Source organism: Phocoena phocoena, chromosome 6 (genome assembly GCF_963924675.1).
Source record: "Phocoena phocoena chromosome 6, mPhoPho1.1, whole genome shotgun sequence".
NCBI classification, from domain to species: domain Eukaryota; kingdom Metazoa; phylum Chordata; class Mammalia; order Artiodactyla; family Phocoenidae; genus Phocoena; species Phocoena phocoena.
The window spans coordinates 53,850,473-53,875,342 of record NC_089224.1 but is presented as its reverse complement, the minus strand read 5'-3'; positions in this window follow the sequence as shown (position 1 = coordinate 53,875,342).

Here is a 24,870-nt window from a genome sequence, read left to right as displayed (position 1 = left end):
TGAACAAGAAAACAAACCTGGAGCCATCACACTCCCTCATTTCAAAATATATTAGAAAGCTACAATATGGAACTGGCATAAAAGAGATATATGGACAATGGAACAGCGCATAGAGCCCAGAAATAAACCCACACATATACAGTCAACTGATCTTTGACAAGGATGCCAGAATACACAATGGGGAAAGTTTATTCAATAAATAAATGTTTCTTCAATAAATTGTATTAGGAACAGTGGATATACATATGCAAAAGAATGAAATTGGACTCATCTCACACCATACACAAAAATCAACTCAAATGGATTAGAGACTTAAATTAAGACCCCAAACCATAAAACTTCCAGAAGAAAACAGAGGGGAAGAGCTTCTGAATATTGGCTTTGCCAATGATTTTTATGGACACCAAAGCACAGGCAACAGAAGCAAAAGTAGGTAAATGGGACTAACTCAAACAAAAAAGTTCCTACACAGCAAAGGAAATAACAGAGTGAAAAGGCAACTTAGAGAATGGGAGAAATATTTGCAAACCATATTTCTGATAAAGTGTTAATACAGAGAGATAAATATAGATACCACCTATAACTTAATAGCAAAAAAACAAATTACCAGTTGATAAACAACAAAGGAGCTGGATATGTATTTCTCCAAAGAAGACTTACAATTGGCTAACAGGTATATAACAAGGTGCTTAACATCACTAATTATCAGGGTGATGCAAATCGAAACCACAGTGAGATATTACTTCACACCTGTTAGGATGGGTATTATGAAAAGAAAAAACAAATATTGGTGAGGATGTGGAGAAATGGGAACACTTGTATACGCTGGTGGGAATGTAAACTGCTGTAGCTATTATGGAAAACAATATGCAGGTTTAACAAAAAACTAAAAAAATAGAACCACCATATGACTCAGCAATCCCGCTTCTGGGTATTTAGGCAAAGGAACTGCAATCAGGATCTGCACTCCCATGTTCACTGCAATATTATCCAAAATAGCCAAGATATGGAAGCAACCTAAATGTCCATTGATGGATGGATGAATAAATTATGGTATACACATACAGTGGAATATTATTCAGGCTTAAAAAGGAAGAGAATTCTGCTATTTTCAGCAACATGGATGAAACTAGAGGACATCGTGCTAAGTGAAATAAACCAGACAGAGTAGACTTATTTCAAAATGTCACTTATGATATATAAAATACAACATACAAAATATCACTTATGTATCTAAATTAATCAAACCCTTAGAATCAGAGAGTTGAATGGTAGCTGCCATGGGCTGGAAGGAGGGGGCACTGGAGAGATATCCGTCAAAGATTTAAGGTTCAGTTATACAAAATGAATAAGTTCTAGAGATCTATTCCACAGCAGAGTGCCTCTAGTTAACAATAATTAACACTTTGCAAAGAGTGTAACTCTTAAGTGTCCCTATTATAAAATAATAATAATAAATAAGAGAGCTGGAAGAACCTTTTGGAGGCAGTAGATAGGTTTTGGCCATACGTTATGGTGATGGTTTCACAGGCATATACATATCTCCAATCTCATATTGGATACATTGCTTTAGTGCAGTTTTTGTATATCAAAAAAAAAAAAGTTAAAAAAAAATATATACTCAACTTTCAACTGACGTTACTCTAATACATTATCCTGGACTTCCTTCTTACAACACTCATTGGAATTGTCTCAGGTTTTTAAATTAATCTAATGTTTTGTGACTTTACTCAATTGACAACTGGTTGATTTCATGGATATATTAATTTAAATATCAAAATATTCAGAATGAGCATTAAATCCAATTGAATATAATTTATTAATTGAACAAGTCATGCATGAGAGAATAGATGGGTGAATGAATCCTTCAAAAAAATAATTACAGCGTATTATTGAAACTTTTCTATATATTTCTCTGCCTGCTTCTGTTATTTCTAGATTTCTTATCACCTCATTACCACAATTTTTCACCTAAGTTGTGAACTTCACTTTATCACTGTATATTTTTTGTCCCTTATATTACTGAATTCACCAACTTAAGTTTTTCAGTATCACCTCTGTGCTGAAGACTCCCGAAGTTCTTTCCCAATCCTGATCTTTGTTGTTTTCCTGTTCGAAATCTCTAATTGTCTCCTAGACAATCCCATTGGATATTCTCTTTTCCCCTCCAATAGTTCAAAGCTAAAATGGATTGATTACACTGCCTTTCACTTTTTTTGTGCAGAGCTGTGCAGAACACCAAAGTTGGCACCAGCAAAATAAAATGAGCAACACTTTTCTGTTATATACCCCGCTTCAAAACTCAGTGCCTGTTTCCTGCCAGCATCTGGGATCATCTAGTTCCTCACTACTAGCCAAGCCCAAGAGTGTCATCACATGGGGTCCTCCCTCTGACAGTACTTTATATCCACTGATCTCTTTCCCTGCTAGAAAATGTAAAGGTCTGTAATTTCTCTCCATCACATATAACAGTATTCATCAGGACGGGCCACACGATAGAATTATGTGGAAGATTTAAACAGATACTGGTGTTTAAACTACATCCCCAAATATTCCTCTTTAATTGGTAAGAAGTAAGACTTGAGAATTTGAATTGTGATAAACTCCCTGGATGATTCTAACATGCATCCGGACTTTCCCATGACTGAATTACAAGAGAGATTCTGGATTATTTTGTTTAATAACACATGTTGTCCAGATGCTGCTTCCTTCGCTCTCCAGACTCACCTTCCCTGTATACGTGGCACTTCAGCAGTACTGCACTATACTTGTCATTCCCTAAATATAGCATGAGGTCTATTTCACAGTACTAAGGTGTTTCTCATGCTCTTGTCATATTTTTCTACTTCCAAGTCATCCTTCAAACTTCTGTTCACACATTGCCTCTCTCAGGAAGCATCTCTGGATGACAATATCCCTTCACATCAGCCTATTATCTTTACCTATGTTCATTTGTAATAAATTTGAGAATAGAGAGTGGCATCTTCCTAAATTTTAATAAGTCAGACTCACATAGGTGTATCAGTCTTATATTCCCATCTGGTCACTAATGAAGGAGTTGGGCTGCTTACCTGAAGATGCAGTGAAAAGTTTGCTAAGGCTGACCAAACCAAGAGCTCAGAGTAATCATTGTTATTTAATACAATGGCCCTAAACTGGGCTAAATATGTCCTATTATTTTCCCATTTCTGGAGATGGAGAGTGACAAAGAAGTGGATGGAGATTATAACTAGACGGATCCTGCATTAAAATAGAGGAGAATTAGAATAGAGTATCCCTTCATAGAAAGGTAAAAATGATGGAATGAGAAATATTCTAACAGAATTAAAGCTTCCTTTCCAGCTGTGTCATCTGAGATTAAATTACTTAACTTTTTATTACTATATTTTGCAAAATTCCTTCCTGTGCTATTGTTTTAGACCACAAGACTTTCTGCAACACTGGATTTTATTTTTTTTTTAATATATTCTTTTGGTAGTTATGGTTCTGTCCAAACAATACATGTAGAACAAGATCAAACAAACAAATCCAAGACTTTGTTATAATGGGTCCCTGATTCCACAGCCAAAGTCATAAACAGTAAGTTAGAAGCATCTCAACTTCACAAAGCCACCATTGATGTCATATATGTTATCACCAATGGCCTGAGTTTTTTTTTCCTGAATTTTTATTTATTTTTTTTATATGGCAGGTTCTTATTAGTTATCCATTTTACACATATTAGTGTACATACTGTCAATCCCAGTCTCCCAATTCATCACACCACCACCACCACCACCACCACCCTGCCACTTTCCCCCCTTGGTGTCCACATGATTGTTCTCTACATCTTGCAACACTGGATTTTATTCTTCATTATTCATACACCCATTCCTCAAATTGTACTGTCTACTATTTATTGAGTGCCTACTAAATATCTGATAGCAATCAATTTAAATTCATTAACTCTACAAGATAAATGGATGTTTAATAACATCACACTGCCAGTAAAAAAATCATTTGATTTTAACATGTGTATCTTCATTATTTCTAAGTGATACAACCTCCAAACATTCTCAGGTTATTTAGAGTAAGCATGTCACAGTAAGTATTTAGTAAAATCTTTTACCCATAGGACATATTGAAAGGACTAGGTGAGATTAAAAACCACAAGAACAAAACAAAACAATTATAGCAAAAGGAACAAAAATTCAGAAATTAACTTTCCCAAAAGTAGGCATAGAGTAAAGGGATTAGCTATGCACTCAGAAAAAAATTATAATAAAGGATATAAAGTTACCAGTAAGGCAATACCTATTCATTGAGCACCTACAAAGTGTGTGCATGTATGTGTGATTATGTATACACTCACACATATATAAATATAGATACATATATTCACATATACTCATAAACATATGATAAATGAGTGTGTATATATACACAAAAATATATGCACAGGGCTTCCCTGGTGGTGCAGTGGTTGAGAGTCCGCCTGCCGATGCAGGGGACATGGGTTTGTGCCCCAGTCCGGGAATATCCCACATGCCGCGGAGCGGTTAGGCCTGTGAGCCATGGCTGCTGAGCCTGCGTGTCTGGAGCCTGTGCTCCGCAATGGGAGAGGCCACAACAGTGAGAGGCACGCATACCACACACACACACACACACACACACAAATATATATGCACATATATATTAGCATCACACACTGAGATATATGTATATGTGTACATATGTACAAATATGTATATATACACACAGACAACACAAACACATAGATATGTTACAACAGCACCTGGCAAATAATTAGTTATAGTAACATTAGCCATTGTTGTCACTGTTGTTGCTAATATTGTTATTACATACTAGCCATTCTCTAAAACCTAAGGAGCTCATGAACTGATATGTGAAGGTAGAATCCTTATGACTGTTCAGTAGAGAAAGACTACAGGGATACAAGGATGGAAGTTGGAACAATAATGAGGAGATAATTGCAAGAAAACAGCTGTGATATGACAGTAATTTGACTGCGTAGGTAGAGGAGAAGGTGGTAGGAAATTATGGATTTTTAAACATATTTCAAAGGAAGAATCCACAGGTTTGCCTATGGACTGGACAGAGAGTATTAAGGAAAGAGGAATGCCAAGGATCATTTCAAGAATGACAGTGATTTAAGAAGTACAGATGAATATTGTCCAAATTCAGAAGAAGAAAAAGTTTGCATCCAGCTAGAAATATACAAAATACTACATCAATAAGATCATATTTTTGCTGGACCTTCTAAATCATTGTATGAGTAAATGTTTTATAGACATGAGGGTAAAATATAAATATATGTACGTTTTCATTTCTTTCTCTTAAACATTTTACGTTCGTCTAGACTCCCCAGCTGGTAACTGATGATAAATACAATTTCTGTTGCTTGTAGGACCTCCAATGTACGTACATGGGTCATGCATTGATCCAAAGTTTACAAGGAGCTGGAAAACTGGAAGGGACCAAATCCTTTGCCAATCCCTGTCACTATTGTTATCACCAGTATTCATTATTACTCTAAGTTTTTCTATGTGATAATCCACTGATCTTTCAGAAACTATGGGGCAGGTCCCTTACAGAGAGACACCGTACAGAACACAGAGTCGCATAACTTTTGAGGAGATGCTTCTGAGAATATTTCATATCTTCTGCCACATGCAGAATTCCCCCCGCAACCAAAAACCACCAAACATCTTAGTCTCTAGAAATATCAGATCACTGAATGCGGCTCTATTTACCTGCCATCTTCTTCAACAACAACAGCAACAAAACAACAACAAAAACCCAGTGAGTAAGGATGCTAAGTACTTGGAAATTTCTGGTTTTGATGCTAAAACACACAGACCAATAAATACCACCCATATTTCTTCTGCTTCCATGCAACGGACTAAAACTTAGGACCGATCTTAATTACTTCCTTAAAAAAGGAAATAGAAAAATATCAACAGCAGAAAAAATAAATCTCAATTTACTATTTCCATAAATTAGCCTGAAGTAGATTTTAATTTTTGGTATCTGCAGACATTTTGAGAAGGTATTCAAGGTAACATTGCTAAAATAAATGACTATCCAGCAGTTAAGACTTCATTGTTGCAAAAGTGAAAGCAATTCTGCAACTCTGGGAATATCTTTGGTTTTTAACAACTTTTGCATGTGATATTAAACCTAATCCCCAGTTGGATGACGGAATGCAGGATATAATTTTTTTCTTCTGTTCAGTCATTTTTATTAGAGTATTGTCACATATGGAAGAAGAAGGAGAACACCATAAAAATAGCTAATAAAGCTAAAGATATTCACAGACAAACAGAATTGAAATCACAGAGAATGTTACTACTCATGTAGGACTCCTCAGCCGCTATATCTGATAAAAGTAATTTCAACACAAACAGATTCAGAAAGATACTACAGATTTACAATAACAGAATTATGCAAACTATATTTCACTCTTCAAATGTTCTACAATATCTAATATTAAAAGTAATAAGATGTAGTTTGATTACTTTTTAAAATTCTCAAACCTCAGCTATTTTAAAATCTGATTTTAACCTACATGTGCCATACGTCCTATGCTCCTTATGTAGATGACAAAATAATGAAACATTACCCGGTTTTTCAATATGTACATTAAGTTACAGGATTATAGGATGAAATATGGAATAGTTAACCCGGAAAAAAAGACAGAGTCCTGGTTTTGTGGTTTTTCGTTTTTTTATTCCAGAAGCCACTTGACAAGTCTACCAACACACTAAACTTTCTTCTCTCTCCCTAGAGTTTCTAGTAATAGAGCAAATGTGCCACTTCCTATCAAAGATGAGCAATATGTTTGTGGGCTGGGAGGTTTGTGCTTCCCCTTCAGCATGATTAGCCTTGACTGCTTGGATCCGCACTTGAGTTTAGAAAACATGTACAATCCTAAATCACTTTTCTTTCTGAAGCGCAATTTAAAAAGGGAGGTGGGTAGAACATTTGTGTGTGTGTGTGTGCGTGTGTACAATGAGTTAAGCTTATCAAAATTATATTTACAATCTCATGTAATCATTGCAAAAACACTGCCAATGGGACTTCCAGGAGACTCTTAGGAAACCTTTGTTATTTGCAACATAACAATAATCTTTATTTCACCTTTAAAAATTGAGATTGTAGTAATTTATTCTCCATTTGCCCCTTATATCCACGTTCAATTCTTCTTGATCCTATAACACACCTCAGGAGACTGTCTATGGGACACATCACTCAGACTCCATCGTCACTGGACTTCCCCTTGGGTTTGGCCACTGGAGGTACTGACAGGAGATCAAAGAGGGGGAAGAGAACTAACTTAGGAGGTATGTTTTCCCCATCTTTCTTTCTCTGAAGGGGTTCTGACAGAAGTTGTGTTCCTTTATGAAACTAGATTCTGCATGGGAACTCCACTTGCCTGATCCCAGACCTTAGCCAGTCTTCAATACCACCCTTACAAACGCTTAATGTAGGCTCAGATATGCTACTGCTAACACCACGTAGCCTCAAATCCTTAGCTGACTCTCATAACTTAGCCCACATGTCTATCAAAGGTCCTTTTATTACAAAAAATAATCACAGCTCAGTACACTATCTAATCCTTCTGTGGATTAGAGAGAAACAGTATTACAAGACTGAAGGTTCTACCCCAAAATAAAATGTAATCAAGTTACAACAAAGGAAAAATATGAATTATTCTAAACAGAAAAATCAACAAACAAAACACCTTTATATTTCTATATCCTCAGTCCAAAGAAATTATATGGGTTGACTATTTTGTGATACTTCTGTTAGAGGATGCCATCTTTCAATTACCCAAGTTAAAAAAAAATGTAATCATATATTATCACTGTCAATCATATAGATGAGTGATTTTCAAATAGTAGGTTCTAATATTTAGTGCCTCATTAAATCAAAGTAATCAGTCAAGACCAGCAATTTTTTAAAAGGTACAATAGATCAGACAAGTCAGAGATTTAATTAAAATAAAATGTAAATGATCATGAGTTGTACATAGTAAGGATCTTTTTTCATGAATCTTGATTTATTACAAACACGTGTGTTTATGAATATGTTACAATGTAAAATAGAGTTCTTACCATGAGTTACATTTTTAAAAGCTTGAAAATTTCTTTTATGAAATAGGGATCTGAACCATTCTTCCTTTGGAAGCATTTACAAGGTTGTGTCAACAGAAGTTCATTCTGTACGCACTACAATATACGTATGCCTTCTAAAACTGAAAGAGTCATCATTCTCCAGGATTTTGACACAAAATAAAGAAAACAGCTAAGGGTTGGGAGAGCACTGTGAGAAAGCTCATTTTTACTCAATGTATTTTGTGTAGAATATAAATGAGGTTTTGTTTAACCTCAAAGTTCTGAATCTCTTGCTCACTGCTTAATTGCAAATACGTACATACATATATATTTGTGCATATACTCCCTTTATAAATAGTGAGCAGAAGATTTAAGACCTGAAAATAGAAAGAAAATTCCTCAGATCACAGGCAAGGATTACCTGTAAAGTGTAGGAAATATTATTCACGTTTGAGAGAAGAAGGAATTTAGGTTTAGTAGGATAAAGTAATACCTACACCAAAACAAAGCCAATTTTAATGGTATTGATGTTGAAGTGGACGTATAACCTAATGATTTATATTATAGGCCCTAGGGACTGACTTTCTGGGTTTATAGCCTTGCTTTAACATGGTTTAGCTATGTCATCTTGCACAAGTTTTTAATATCTTAATTCGTCAGGTTTTTTTTTCTTAAAATGGAGACAAAAATATTTAAGGCTTGATTGTTCTGAGAATTATATAGTTAAATAAGTAAGTACTTAGATAGTGCCATATATATCATAAGCATCCGATAAAGGCTAGCTACTATTCTTCGTAGTTTTCTCTTTCTTTTTACTCAGAGTTGTCATTTCTTGGTTCTTTCCTGTAGGATAACATTGGCTTATAATGTTTAAAATATACATATCTTTATGTATGACCATGGTAAGCTTACATACAAGCTTATTATGTATATATTATCTTTCATTTCTTACATATTTGAAGGAGATTAAAAAGATAGTCTTAAAAAAAAAAAAAGATAGTCTTGGAACTTCCCTGGTGGTCCAGTGGTTAAGACTCCATGCTCCCAATGCAGGAGACATGGGTTTGATCCCTGGTCCGGGAACTAAGATCCCACATGCCGCATGCCACACAGCTCAGGCAAAACAAAAAAAGATAGTCTTCTTACCAACAAGAAAGGCTGCATAATATTATATATAATATATGCTAACATACATAACATATAAATAATACATAGCATATAGTTCATTTCTTTTTCTTTTTCTTTTTTTTTTTTTGCGGTACTCGGGCCTCTCACTGTTGTGGCCTCTCCTGCTGTGGAGCACAGGCTCCGGACGCGCAGGCTCAGCGGCCATGGCTCACCGGCCCAGCTGCTCCGCGGCATGTGGGATCTTCCCAGACCGGGGCACGAACCCGTGTCCCCTGCATCGGCAGGTGGACTCTCAACCACTGCACTACCAGGGAAGCCCCAGTTCATTTCTTTTTAATTTGAAGATTCTTGTTGTGAGAGAACTGTAATACCCCATTTCTACAACAATATCAGGGAATATGGTAATTCTTTTAAGTAAGTTATTCAGAGAATTTTAAACTGTGCAATTTTGATGGGAAACTTTAGAAAAATATACATAGTATATTGACCAGGCAGAATGATGTGGTTCAAACAGCAGTGTATTAGATATTGCACCTAATTTCAGTTCTAAGTTAGCAACTTGTTATGTCCCTCTGGTAAGTCACTTAACTACACTGTACCTCGAAATTCACCTATAGAATGGAACTGTGGAACTACATAATATATAAAGTACTTTTCTGTATTTCTCTGACTCAGGATAATAATTATGAATATAATTTATTAGTACTACTCCAATGTATTAATTCTCTCAGGAACTATTCAGAAGTATTGCTTTTTCCCTCACAATAAAAAACTTCACTCTTTGATTTTCTCTGTTTGGATGGAGTAAAATTTTTTCTCTCTTTCCCCATGGTATAAATATTTTCTACTACTTTTCACTGCCTCGTGATTGTATTTAGTTTCATCAAATAAAATACAGTGCAGTGATTAAGTGTAAGAGTGTAATATCACTACTATCATTTCTTTTACTTACTAGTGACATAACTTTGGGCAAATTGCCCGAACCATTTAACTCTTAGTTTTTCTTTTTTATACAAAAGAGATATTAAAAACAGTAACTATTTCACTTTTTCAGAAATGATTGATTATCCAACACATCACTGACTGAACTCTAGCTATAGACAAGCATTGTTCTATGTGCTCCCAGGCTGCAGAATATGCATGCAACTTAATGCCCTCATGAACGGAACCCTGCTTTTAGGGAAAGAAAACACAAACAAAAACGCATTTAGTGCCAGAAGGCTGTAAACAAGGTGAAAATATAAAGTAGTGTAAACATTTAGAAAGTGACGGACAGAAAGTCAGAGTGTGACGGGAACTATTTTAGATTGGGTAATTAACGTAAACTGATATATACTCCGAAGTCTCAATGGCTTAACATTGTTTAAATTTACATGCTGCCCATGTCTTAGTCCCATTTGGGTCAGGATTTTCTCATAGACATCTCTGTATTAAGTCTGACTCAGATATTCAAGTTCTCTTCATACTGAGGCAACATCCTGCCTTTGTTTTTGCAGTTGGGGAAAGGGTGGTGGAAAAATCATGGAAAGTGTTTTTCAGCCACTCGGTATGTGGCATGCTTCATTTCTGACCACGTCATATTTGTTATAACCCAGTCACATGACCCCAACTTAATTATAAAAGAGACTGTGAAATTACCCTACTCTTATACCCATTACACCCACAAGAAGTGAACCTAGATTTGATGAACACTGAGTGGGACTCTTAGCCACTCCTAATGGAGAGTACTATACAGGCCTTTCTGAAGGCATTTGGATAGAAACCCCCGATTTCTAGCTTTGCTAACATTGCAAGAATTTGGCCTCTGAATAAGTGAATATACTTTTAGTTAAGTGTTTGGAAGGAACGTAGAGTCAATGCTAGAAAAAAAATGCCAAAGATTTATTACTTGTCCTTCACTCTGTGGTCCGGCTCTGATCATTTAAGACTTCATACTGGATAGAAAAATTGTCAATGACTGGTCTATTATGATTGAGGTAAATTAACTGGTTTTGCAGTGACTCTTACTGCTTGATCCCCAAACTGTGTATCCCTTTTCCTGTACCCCAGAACCTAAGTATACCTCATTCTATTCCTCCAGTAATCAATCACTAATTCTTGGATTTCACTGGTTGCATTATCTTTTAATCAGATATGTATTTTTGAATGAATTTAAACATTAGTAAATATCATATTAATATCAACAAATAAATCATTCATAGAATTAAATTCAAATTTCATCTTCAGAAAATATAATTTTCTAGAAATTAAGGGTTCATATATATGTGTGTCTGTGTATGCACATCATACACACACACACACACACACCCCAAATGTAAGTTTAAGTGCACTTAAGTTCGAGACTGTTTCTATAATTTTTTCTCAATAAAATTACTCAACTGGAAAAGATCCATTTGTTTCCAAGAGAGTAATTTTGTAAGTAGAAGCCTATTGCTTGAAGTAGTTCCCTATGGGAATACTATCATCTGGCAAAGAAGTATGCACATCAAAGTAGAGAGATAACAGCACCACTTAAAAAGTAATTTTCTCTGAGGGTTTTCTTCCTGGTATCCTACCAACAACAATCTTTAAACCCTTAGCTTGCTACACAGAGAAAGGCTCCCAGCACTAGTCCCAGATTAGCGATGCCCAGGTTTACGCTTCTAGTTCTGAATAAAATACATACTAATATTTAGGGGAACCAACATAGAAACAAAAACTCTTAACTTTATAGCAGACAAGTAACTGGGTTATTTCTTTTGCTACATTAACCACAGATTTCTTCTGAAAATAAAATATGCATACCATTTTGGGATAACGAGGCAAATCTAATCATTTACCAAAGTAAAGAATTCATGCTGATGACTCTAAGATTATGTAGAATGTAAGTTTATCTAGGTATAAAAGTAAAATAATAATAATGGGGAATGATAATACAAAGACAATAATGGCAAATATACTAGTAACTAATTTTGTAATTACCGTGTGCCAGAAATGGTGCAAAGCATTCTCATGAGTTATTTACTTAAATGACATAACAATTCTGAGATAGGTGTCGTAACTAACTTCATTTTACAGATATGAAATGTGAGGCTTAAGACTTTAAATAATTTTTACAAGATGGCAAAGTAGTAGAGATGTTTGATGCCACAATGTTTGCTCTCTATCTCTGTCAACCCCCTTTTATTCAAAAAGACAGATGATGCATTCAGAATCCTTTCGTCTCCATCCACTTTGTATTTTTTCTTCTTACTGTGCCTTCATTCTTTCCATATATATTTTCACCCACTCAACCTGCTTAAGCCTCTTCTACTGTTAATGAGTTTTCTTTGCTTAAATTCAAGTTTCATTTCTCCCTAGGGACTATACAAGAAATTCAAAAACCCTACACGTAGTGGTCAAGTCTTCTATAAACTAGTATTAATCTTATATTTAAAACTCAGGGAATAGTTACTCTGTTGAAAGAGCAAGGTTTAGGGGTTAGATTCTCTCGAACATAACTCATACCTCTAATATACACTGCACGCTGCTTAAATTTTTAAACTATCTATTTTCTCACATTTGAACTTTGTATTACATTGTACATTGTGATTTTATTAGGAACAAATGTGATGTAACATATAAAATACAAGGTATAGAGTAATTATTTAATTTTTCTCTGGGTATGGTTCCTATTTTGATCCTGTAGGTTCCTATCTTGATCCCTTTCTCCAGCTAAAATACAGTACTTGTCATTTGCCGTTTCACAGCTATACAATGTCTTTCTTGCCTTAACACTTTGCTGCATCCATTACTACTAAATAGACTTTCCCCCCAATTTTGTTCCCGGAAAAAAGAAATATATTTAAGGGCGAGTTAAAAAATCACCTCCTGACAAACGTGCTGAAATAAGAAAACAACTTCTTCTAAGACAAAATAAATACATCTACAAACAAAAAGGCTGAAGAAAGTGATCTCTACTGGAAGCACAGACCTACTGCAAGGAAGGAAGAGCACTATGAAAGAGTAAGTATGGATGACAGACAAAAGTGAAGCAGTGACATAGGCAAATCCATCAAACGATGGCAGCATTTTAGACTAAACCACCAAAAAATAGAAAGCAGTGGCTAAGACTATGACATTCACATGGATTAGTATGATAGTATTACTCGGCATTTGTAACTGAGCAAATTCTGTCCCGATGTGTGTGTGTGTGTGTGTGTGTGTGTGTGTGTGTGTGTGTGTCCGTCTTATTGGAGTATTTCTCCTCTTTTTTTTTTTTTAATTTTTTTTCATTTTGGCCTTTCAGCTTATGGGATCTTAGTTCCCCGACCAGGGATTGAACCCAGGCCACAGTAGTGAAAGCTCTGGGTCCTAACCACTAGGCCACCAGGGAACTCCCATCTCCACTCTTTTATAAACTAGAATAAGAGAGCTGTGAATACTATAATTCATTATATTTGTATGAATAGTTATATTTACTATGAGGGAACTAAATTTGAATGTTAAGCTTTTTAATATCATAATTTAAATACTTATGTAAAGCTTTTAAACCTGTCCCCTTTCGTTGGGGATATTATGTATTTTAAATATACATGATACATATCAAACAAAAAAAAGAAAGAAAAGAAATGATTATCATAATATTCAGGATACTGGTTACCTCAGTGAAGAAAGCAGCAGGGCGGTACACAGAAAAGAAATATGGTGGACTGAGCAGTACTGAATCTTAACCTCACTTTTTTTTTTTTGTCTTGTTTTTCTATATTAAAAAAATTTTGGGGGGGAGTATAGTTGATTTACAATGTTGTGTTAGTTTCTGCTGTAAAGCAAAATGAATCAGTTATACGTATACATATATCCCCTCTTTTTCAGATTTCCTTCCCATTTAGGTTACCACAGAGCACTGAGTAGAGTTCCCTGTGCTATATGGTAGGTTCTCATTAGTTATCTATTTTATACATAGTAATATATATATGTAAATCCCAATCTCCCAATTCATCCCACCCCTGACTCCCACCCTTGGTATCCATAAGTTTGTTCTGTACATCTATGTCTCTATTTCTGCTTTGCAAATAAGTTTATCTGTACCATTTTTTCTAGATTCCACATATAAGCGATATTGTACGATATTTGTTTTTCTCTTTCTGACTTACTTCACTCTGTATGACAGTCTCTAGGTCTATCTATGCCTCTACAAACGGCACTATTTCTTAATCTCACTTTTAAGATGGGTAGTGGGTTTCCCAATTTGCATGTCATTATTCATCAAAATTTGCATATTTCTTTATGTATACCAATCTTTCCTTAATAAAAATTTTAAGAGAAGAGAGATAATGAAATGAGATAGTTTGATTTATTATTCCTAACCAAATAATTAAAGGAAAGTTTTGTAGAAGGAAAACCTGTTTCATTTCCTGTTCCATGATCATTGTGGGTCTGCTGTGAGCCAGGAATTGCCCATGTTGTCAGATACCAAACAGCATGTAGGACATCTGTGGCATGTATACGATTGTGATCTAAAGTCACCAAAATGTTTTATAAAAATAATCATTCTGTTATTTTTAATGTAGGACACTTTTAAAAGTACTTTCTAGTTGTACTGTATCCTTATAAATAAAATAGATGGCTTAGAATAATTTCACACACACACAAATAATCACCTCCTGCAAGGAGTCTTCCCTGATCTTCCTAAGAAAACTTATCTCTCCAAACTCCAAATCTGATAACCTTATTATTTCTAGTATATTCTCCTTTGTAAGTTAGTTAATGGTTACTTTTTAGTCTATATAAAAGAAATAGGCTTTTCTTGCCTACTGCATTGGGAACTCCAGGGCAGGAACCAAATCTGAGATGTATCATGCCCTCTCATGCCTATCATGGTGACTTCTATGTAGCAGAAACTCAATAATCATTACTTATAGGTAATTCACGTATCTCCTTATTCATTTAACATTGTTTTGAAGTTACGGTGCATTATGCACTAAATACAGTATAGATTTACCTACCAAGATAACATATAGTATAGTAACTCTATCTTTTATGCACTTAATAAATTTGTCTTTATATTGATATTAATGCATCTTTTGGTGACTCCTTCTTTGAATCCTAATTTACCAACTTAAAAGGATGGCTTAACCTCCATCCGCCATCTTCTGCCCTCTACTTCCTAAGTACTGTGCCATTCTCCTCACTGTTTCTTCCAGATAATTATCATTATTGTCTACTCCTTTCTGATATTGCCACTTTTGTAGACTATGCATCTTTAAACTGTGGCTTGTCACCTAGTGCAGAAATTCTACCAAGCTGAGAAATAAAACCTTTTATCAGCTCTGACAATATTTGCAGTTATTTCCCAGATGTTTGGTTGGCCATATTAGTCAAAATGGGTTTATAACTATTAGAAATCACTGGGCAGTTTATTTGGGTTCAATTTTGTTTTGTGTCTGTCTGAGTACTCTCCACCCTTTAGGACTCAGAAGAGTAAGGAGGAAATGACAACTAATGATGCAGCTCCTACTGTGTTGCACTAGGAATGGTGTTACATAGAGAAATCAACTACTGTACAATTCTTGTAGTTAACTATCTCCAGTTGAGTTTTAATTTAAATGAAGCTTAGCTAATTTTAAGTGTTAAGCAATTTTATAGTAAAGTATTCATACAAGTGAGAAAAGAATTTTATCCTTCTACTTGAAGGATGACATGGCTTCCACACCATGAACTCAGAGTTTCTACACCTCCCTGACTGTGTTAAACTCTGGCTTAGTGCATCACCTGGAAAAAAGTGTGATTTTATTACATGCTAGAACTAGGACCTTAAAAATGGAATATTATTTAACCTCTTTAGGTCTTAGTTCTCTCACCTTAAAATGAGGAATAAACTTTATCTTCCCTTGCCTTGAAAGTTTGGTTGTGAGGCATAAATATGATAAACATCAAAGTTGTATAATAAATTGCAAGTGTTTTGTACTTATTATTATTACAAATGAGAACTCAACATCCCTATGAATTTTGAACTTGACAAAATCATTGTCTTAGCACAAATATCTTTCTGGTCCCTTCAATTACCTCACCTCTTTTACACACCGTGAGCCTGTTCTTCAAGTACACGAGGACTACATTCATGTCCAATCATAACAACAAACGTTTTCAAACACCCTGTGTGGACAGAAGCTCCAAAGATTGACAAGCCACATTTCTGGTATCATCTCTTTAATTCCTCAGTAGACCTTGCAAAGCAGCTCCTTCAAAGCTTGTTATCTCCATTCAAATCTTTATTTCAAAATTTCTGAGTTAACTGAGAAAATTGAAAACATATAGCCTAGTTGATCCACATTTACCTTGGTTTCCATATCAGTACACATTTATTCTATTTCTTCTAATGCAGCATGTCCTAAGCTGTGTTATAAAAATGACTAGTCCCACAAGAATCTCCAAGGGAAAAAAGTCACAGGTATATTTTATTTGATTATCTGTCTCTATTTAACACTGTTTTCCATTCTATTTTTCATGAAAATCATTTCTATTTTTTAGTATCTGTCTCATCATTCTCTCCTAATTCTTCTCCTATTCTTTTAGCCCATCTATTTCAAATTCATTGCAAAAATTTTTTCCCTCATTTTTCTTCTTAAGCATGTATTTCACTGGTTACTTTGGTTTCCCCTTTTTCCCACGTTCTAGAACTTATTCCTTTCATTTTATCTGTGCCTTTAACTACTACACAGATATCATAAACTACACACACACACACACACACACACACACACACACACACACACACACATATTGCTGACTCAGCATCTCTACTCTAAACCCCTACTCTATGCAAAAAAGAAAAAAGAATTCAATGAAAACTCAACTCTATACCACGACTCCAAAATCTACCTAATCTTTTGAAGTATTTTGTTTTTTCACTGAGTTATTCAAGAAAACTAGCATAATACTAAGTATAAACATTGCATGTAATTAATAGATGTTTATTTTTTAATGGTATTTAAATCTACCTGAAATTAGTGTGTGTCCCTAACGCTATGTTAAGGCACATAAAAAGATAGGGCAGAATTAGGAAACCTAAACCCTGTCACTATACAGTTCTTCTAAAGCCTAGAACATTCAACTAACATGACGTCTACAAGTACTTTCTTCAAAAGTTTAACTTAGGCTCTTTTGATGAATGAGGACTGAAGAAATCAATTTAACTAGAAGGAACTTTACTGTCCCTCATTTCTACTGTGCTAAGTAGAACCATCTGAAATCCTTTCAAAAATATTCCTGCAAATATGCCACTTTTTAAAAACTTAATATAGTTGCTACACACAAGGCCACATTCTTGACTTAGATTTACTTACTCTGATTCACTATTTTTTATCCTCAGCCAGCATTTCTGAGCATACAGATACTGGCTAGTGAACAGCCTGATCTCATGAGTCAGCAACAAAATATTTAGCTATACTTTATTAGAGATGAGGGTGTAAAGGGTGAAAAGAACACAGTGTGAGTCACACATCTGGATTGAATTTGTCACACTTAACTGCAAATAAATAAATTTGCAAAGTGCACAAGTTTTTATGCAAGATACTGCTGGAGAACAAATATGAAATGTGAAGTGTTTTAACTCTCTTCTGGCTCTAAGGCTAATTTAAAGCAAAAAATAGTTTAAAATGAAATAGAGAAATAATAAAAAAACAAAGACCTACGATTTAATGTAGACCTAAGGCACATCTTAATGCACTCCTCTTTGTTCTTTAGATGAGGATTCTCAAAACTGTCTGTTTGCCCTGAAACTACTCTCCATAAGACTGAACACTCCCCCATCACTTATTTCCATGAAATATAAATCATAATAGACCTATATAAAATTTGGTGTTCATTTTTTGAACATTTCTCAAATCAAATTTTTTAAAAAATCTACTTTCATAGTGCATCTTTTTATAGTCTTCATTTGTTCAGGTTCTATGAAAATTTTGAATTAGAATTTGGCTTTAATGTATCTGGCTTTTAAATGTATAGTCTGAGGTATCATTCCTTTCCCTGTGGTTTCCTGATATTCTTTTAGTGAATTATTTAAAAGATTTTTTGGCTAACTTTTGTGTAATTTAAACTCATATTTTCTGAACTTAAACACATAGTCTCTATGTACAGAATTGCTTGTGGAATAAATTCTCAATCATAGATGCCTGTACTTAGATATCTTTCAGAAATTGATGATGTATTATTCATCAGAGTATAAATTAAATTTCATTTAAAATAAGTGATTAAAAACTATTAAATCTAGAATATATTGGCAAGGCAGTATAATTTTAGTGGGAGGGTCATCATATTTGAAACCAAAAATAAACTACTTTCCAAATGGAGCCATAATATTCATTTTGTAATTTTGACCAATTTATTTAGCTTCTTGGTTTCATTTCACTTATGTGTAAAAAGCACAATATAAAAAACCTAACTCTCTATGAGGAGTGATGTTCTAATGAATGTATGAATGTGAGGACAATATTCTGTAACCACAAATTTTTATATATTTCCGAGTTATTGGAATTAATGTTTTCTTGCTTTGGTTCCTAGCAAATTGACATTTTTAGGACTTTCAGTCTCTTTCTGTAGGCCAAAGTGGTAGTTTAATGTTAGCTTTATGCATATAAGACACTAATAAAGCTGAATAATATTTAAATGTTTTCTTCTTTCTTATTCCCTTACAGATCCTCTCACCCCTTCTACTCACTCCCCACTGCCACATGCACTGCTCACTGTGAACAATGAAGTGTCCCTGTCATTTGGATAACATCTGGAGAAAACAACTTGTCACAAAACACTGTAGATTTTCACATGTATTTAAAGCAGTCATATGATTTTCATTATAACCTGTAGGAGAATGCAACCGTTCAAAAAATTTTTTGAAACTTTAATAGACTGTGAACATAACGGCAATAATGAAGTAGCAAACAACTTTTGATTCTCCATGTAATCATATTTAAGTCTGTTACCTAAGGCTTCCTTAACATTCATTTTAAATGGTATGTTTTTGAGCAGTTACAATGTCTGTAATTCGAACTATGGAATTTATGTTTTGCAGTTTCTTGACCAGTCTCATTTATCTTCTACATAGTCTCAATGTTTGCATTATCCTTGAGTTTTCACTTAGTAAAATTCTTAATGTTTTCTTAGAGATAAATCTAAATTAAATGTAATAGAAAGGATTCCATGAACTAATTCCTGTAAATTGTTATCATATCTAATTCTGGGCTGTAAAGAGACTCAAGAAAAGTAAGGTAGTTATTATAATGTACCTAATTAATTTTTCACTTCCATATACTTGAATTTTATCTAGTGAATATAAAAAATCTGATATGGCAAAAAATTATATTTTATTGGATTAATTTTATAAAGATAGAAAATGCATGTGAGGTGAAGACAACATTTAAAATGTAATTTAGTGTTCTCTTCTTCATTAAAAATCTAGAATTGGAGTTGTATATGATTATATAAGATTGAACTCTATCATGAGGGATAATTCATGTCTAATGTAAGAAAAGTTTCTAAAAGCTCTACCTTATTTCCTAAACTAGATGGATACCATAGAAAAAACCAAAGTGAAGGGAAAGAGAATGATTGAAATTTACTTTGCAAATATAAATGAAATTGAATAGCAAAGATATATGAGTACATGTACAGCTTGTCAATGACAACGGGGCATAGACTTTAGAGAGCAAACATTTAGGTACTTAATATTCATAAAAAAACAACAAAAAATACTTTAAAAATAATTCAAGATAGAACTCTTTAGAAGGTTGATCAAAGTAAATGGTAACACAAATTAACGATTGCCAAAACATCTTTTAATTTCAAGCACAAAGAAAAAATCCCGTATGCATTCAAGAAAAATATTCAAATTACTTAAATAGAAAATAATAAACAAAAAGTTTGCAATAGACTTCTCCTGGCCAACATTCGAGGCAAAATCACCAAAGGATCTGGATTCTAAAGGATATAGATATAAGAAAATTGTAATCCAGATGCTTAAACAAAGTTGTTCCTGAGGACAGCAGCAGAAAAATCGCAAATGTGCTTAGCTTTGTAAACAAACCCATTTAAGAACAAAACCCCATTCCAGACTTCATTGTGTCTACAGAATCATAATGAAATAGACTGAGATGTAATGTTGGGAAGTGAAACAACAGGTAAAGGTATAGCAGGAAAATATGCAAAAGGCAGAAAATTAGTAAATTTAGTTAATATCACATAAAGTTGAGTAAAGAGAAAGCAACATTCAATAACATTACAAACAACAACCATTTCAAAAATAAGAATAGTTGACAACAATGGACAGAAAATGTATAATAATTGCATATTTTTTCTTAGTCGAAAAATATAACATATATAAAAATTAGGGAAAATACCAATACAAAATGGCAGACATAAAATAGTAAAGGAGGAGATTAGCATCTTGGTGCTAAGCTAACAAAAATGATAAAAATTAAAGATACAGAATATCACCTATCTACCTATCTAGCAACCTAGTCACCAAAATCCATATTTTCATCAGCAAAAATTTGTAAGAGGAGATTAACTGTGACTTTTCTTTTAGCTTGGACTATCAGAAGAAAGCCTAAGACTGAGAAATAGTTGCATTCTTCTACAGTTTAATATGAAAATCATATAACTGCCTTAAAATACACACGAAGACTTTGCAGTATCCACTTAAACTATACAAAGCTATTATGAAACAGATTTTGAGACTCTTAACTCAATACTCATCTAGACAGTTTTAATTAGGCTAGACTACGTATCTGACCCAGGGACACTGAAGAAACTAGGGAGGCTGCAGAATAAGAAAGTCTTTGTAGAGAGTTATCAGATACCAAGGTGGATGGATCCTTGAAGAGGACTGAGGCTGCTTCTCCCCTAGTTTAATCTAGTGATGTTGACTCTTTGAGAAACACATAGAGGATGTGGCATAAGTCTTTTGACATAGGGATGTCAGGGATTGCTATTTAATTTGCAAGCAAAAATCTGAATTACATGCCTTCTGTGAACCTGATATAGACACTGAAGAAGGGATCTCGATGTGAGTTATTTTACAAAGAAGCACCCTCGAAAGAACTGCACTGAGAGGAGTAGACCACTGGAAGACAGGGACTGTAAGGAAGAGACCATAATAGGCTAAGATAAGGAGGCACTGTCCCTGTCAATGAACTATAGTCCAAAGAATCCAGAAAAAGCGTTTCTGAGGAAGCCAAAAAAGCATTCTCTAAGAAAAAGCAGAAGCTTGGGTGCCCATGATGTGCCAGATTGCATCTCTTCTAGTTGTATAAGTCCTTTCCCATTAGGCCTGACCCCAGAGGGGCCACAGATAGCAGCTTGCAAGAAGAGAAGGAAGGAAAGCAGACAATAGAGACCAGTCATTTATTCTTCTCCACTTATTACCAGTTTCCAGCCTAAAGAAGCATCAATCTGGGTATGCGATGACAGTAAGGAGTTTTGAGAAAAAACTGTATTTGTTTATTACCTGAGACTCATTACAAAAACCTGAGATTTCATCCAGAATTAAACCAACCAAACAAACAACTAACCAACTAAACGAACAAACAGCAACAACCAAAAGTCAAGGGAACAATTTTAAAGGATAACTATAAAACTGAATAAATTTGCTTTACTTGTATCTTATTGAGACCAGCTTATTCAAGGCAATAGGAAAGGAGTAAATACTATGCAAACCAGCAAACAAACAAACAAAACCTTTCAAAAATTTTTCAAGAACAAAACACAGAGAGAAGAATTAAAATTTATTTTTACTCATTTCTATAGTATTTAGGAATGGAAGATATAAAACTCTGTAATTTAGTGTATGCTACCATATATTTCCTCTGTTAAAGCAAAAAAAAGGAAGAAAGGAAGACTTTATTCAAGATTATTGTAATAGGGCCGAGATACCAGACTCAGTTCGGATTCAACTCCATTGAAACAAAGGGCTGGAGAGTCTGTAATAGCTGGAGTGGGAAGATCATAGGCTACTTGTTTTTCACTGGCCTCACAGAAAGGAGAAGTATCCTCTTACCTTCATGACAGGAGGTTGTTTTGTAACTTGGAGAAAAGCACCCACCCAAGTTAGAATCCTGCCCTCTCACAAAGACCCTGACAAAGGGGTGCTATCTTCCTAGATGATGACATTTCAAAGGGATGGCTCCCAGGTACTTGACAAAGACAATCCTGGGCTATAAAATGGGCAGGAGTCTTTTAAAAAAGATTTACACCTCAAAGGGGCAGAGAAAGAATTTACAAATATTTTAAAGTAAATGCTCTAAGAAAAGGAAAGTGATTGCATATTAATACATAAACTGCATTTTATGCATTGAGATGGACCGACATCTTTCTACAGCTGAATCTTAATACCTAAACTTCACTTTGTTATACTTTTTTATTCAATTAGCTTTCACTTACCTTAGAGATGAAAGGATCAAAATGAACAACCCAAGTGCATTTACTTAAACAAATCCAGTTAAAAGGACTCAAAGAGCTGAAAAAAATATTTTCCTAAAACATATTTTAGTAGTAAATCTACAGATTTAAATATTCACTGTTGAGATTCAAACAAGTGACCTGGAAGATCAAGTGTTAGAAACATCTAAGCCTCAAGATAAAATGTAAATGACTGAAAAATGAGGGATAATTACGAGATTTGCCAGCATATTTTATTCAGTTGATAAGTTCTATTCTTTCTTTAGCACTCTTAATCAGACACATGATTTTACTTTTGTTTGTAAGCAATATTCATACTATTTCCCATCATAAAATACATTATTCTCTTTCCACTACCTCCCAATTTCTCCCCTATTTCTTCCTCTCATAGGTGAAAACATTTTTTATCTTCCCCTTCCCCAATTCATCTTTTCCTTTTTATACCTCCAGTGAGTCTGTATCACTGCAAAAACAAACGAACAAACAAAAACAGAAATAATGCTTATATGTGTAAGAAAATGGGATTTAATTCAGGGAAACAGGCGTAAGGAAAGGTGTTGGATAGACGTGGGCATCAAGAGGCTACGCATGATGCTGATGCCTTGTGCAGCTGACTTAGATGATTTGATCTTTGAGTCTGGGTGCTATTGCCACTGAAAGTGGTTTCTCAACAGTCAAGTCTCTACCTTGCTTGAGAACAGAAATAGACAAATCTGTATAAAGTCTGTTGCACAAACTTGGGAAGTGAATCTATTTAATGGAAACTTATTTGCAACCATAAAAGCTGCAAAAGAGGATGAGATGTTGTGTTTTGTTTCACCTATCCAGCCTCTGCTATACCTAAACACTTACTAGAAGGAAGTAGAAATGGGTACCGAATGTCAATTGATTACATACAACACAGTACAGCCTTTGTCTACTCAACGTTTAAAATTTACCTACCTACTTACCCTAAATTTTAACTCAACCACAGCAGTAACAACATAATGCATCTCCTGCTCAAGAAGCAAACACTGCTCAACCTCTCCCCCAAATGGATGAGCAAGGTCATTTCAGTCTTTGTGGTTCTTTCTGTATGAGAATTATTCCATTTCTAGTTAATTACAATCACCCTACATATTCTATAACCTAAGGAATAAATTATATAAGTAGCTACCAATAACAATCCTATAAAATAACTGGTAAAAAATAAAAGGAAAAGGATATTGGTTTATATATAACACATATATAAATTTGGTAAGGTCAAAAATATGAATAGCTATTACATTCTTTATTTTTGCACTTTGTCAGAACCTTATTTATAACAGTGTTCCTTTATTGTTTAAATATTCTATCAGTTCTAAAATACCCCCTTTAGTTGACTAACAATTTGTAACTTATGGGGTGACTTAAATGGTTATATATGAAATATCTGAGTGTTGAGGGTCCTGCCTGGATGAGTTACTATAATTGTTTACTAATTTTTATCACTGCCTACGGAAGTACCAGAGTCATCCCAAATAATTCCCTAGCTTCCAGACATATTCCTACTGCCTCAATCCCACGTTTCTTAACAAGAATGAATTACTCAAGATAACACAGTAACTTGCTTTTGACCGATTTGTTCAATGGCATGAGGAATCCATATTTTCAGAGAAGGGACTTCAATAACCAATTTAATAGAACCATTGTTCTGTTTTTTAATGGAAGCACCTCCCTAAGAATAATTAAGTCCTCTTGATGAACAATGTCTAAAGATACAAAATGAGAAGAAAAAATGTAGAAATTGGTCATTAGAAGTCATGTTGAAAACAGCCATTCCTACTCCCACCCCTTGGTTTTCAGGTCCATGCATATTGGCCATGGTGTAAATAGCATCAAATATCATTTGTTGGTTTAGAACACGTATAACCTTTAAGAGAGTATCCACACTTGTATGGTATAGGTTACTGTCTGGTATTTTATTGAATCTTCCAAAAAACAAACACATAATAATATTATAGTAGGCTAGCTGCCTCTCATTAAATCAATTACATCAAAAATAAAGAAGAGAAAGAAATCATTGTATCATATCAATAAATGCCAAAAGGGTATTTGATAAAATTCAACAGAGCTGTCTAATAAAAACTCCTAAGTATCACTGGACTAGAAGGCAAGTGTAATAAAGATTATCTACCAATACTCAAAAGGAAATATGTAATATGGTGACAAAATGAATTGTTTTCTGTTAAAT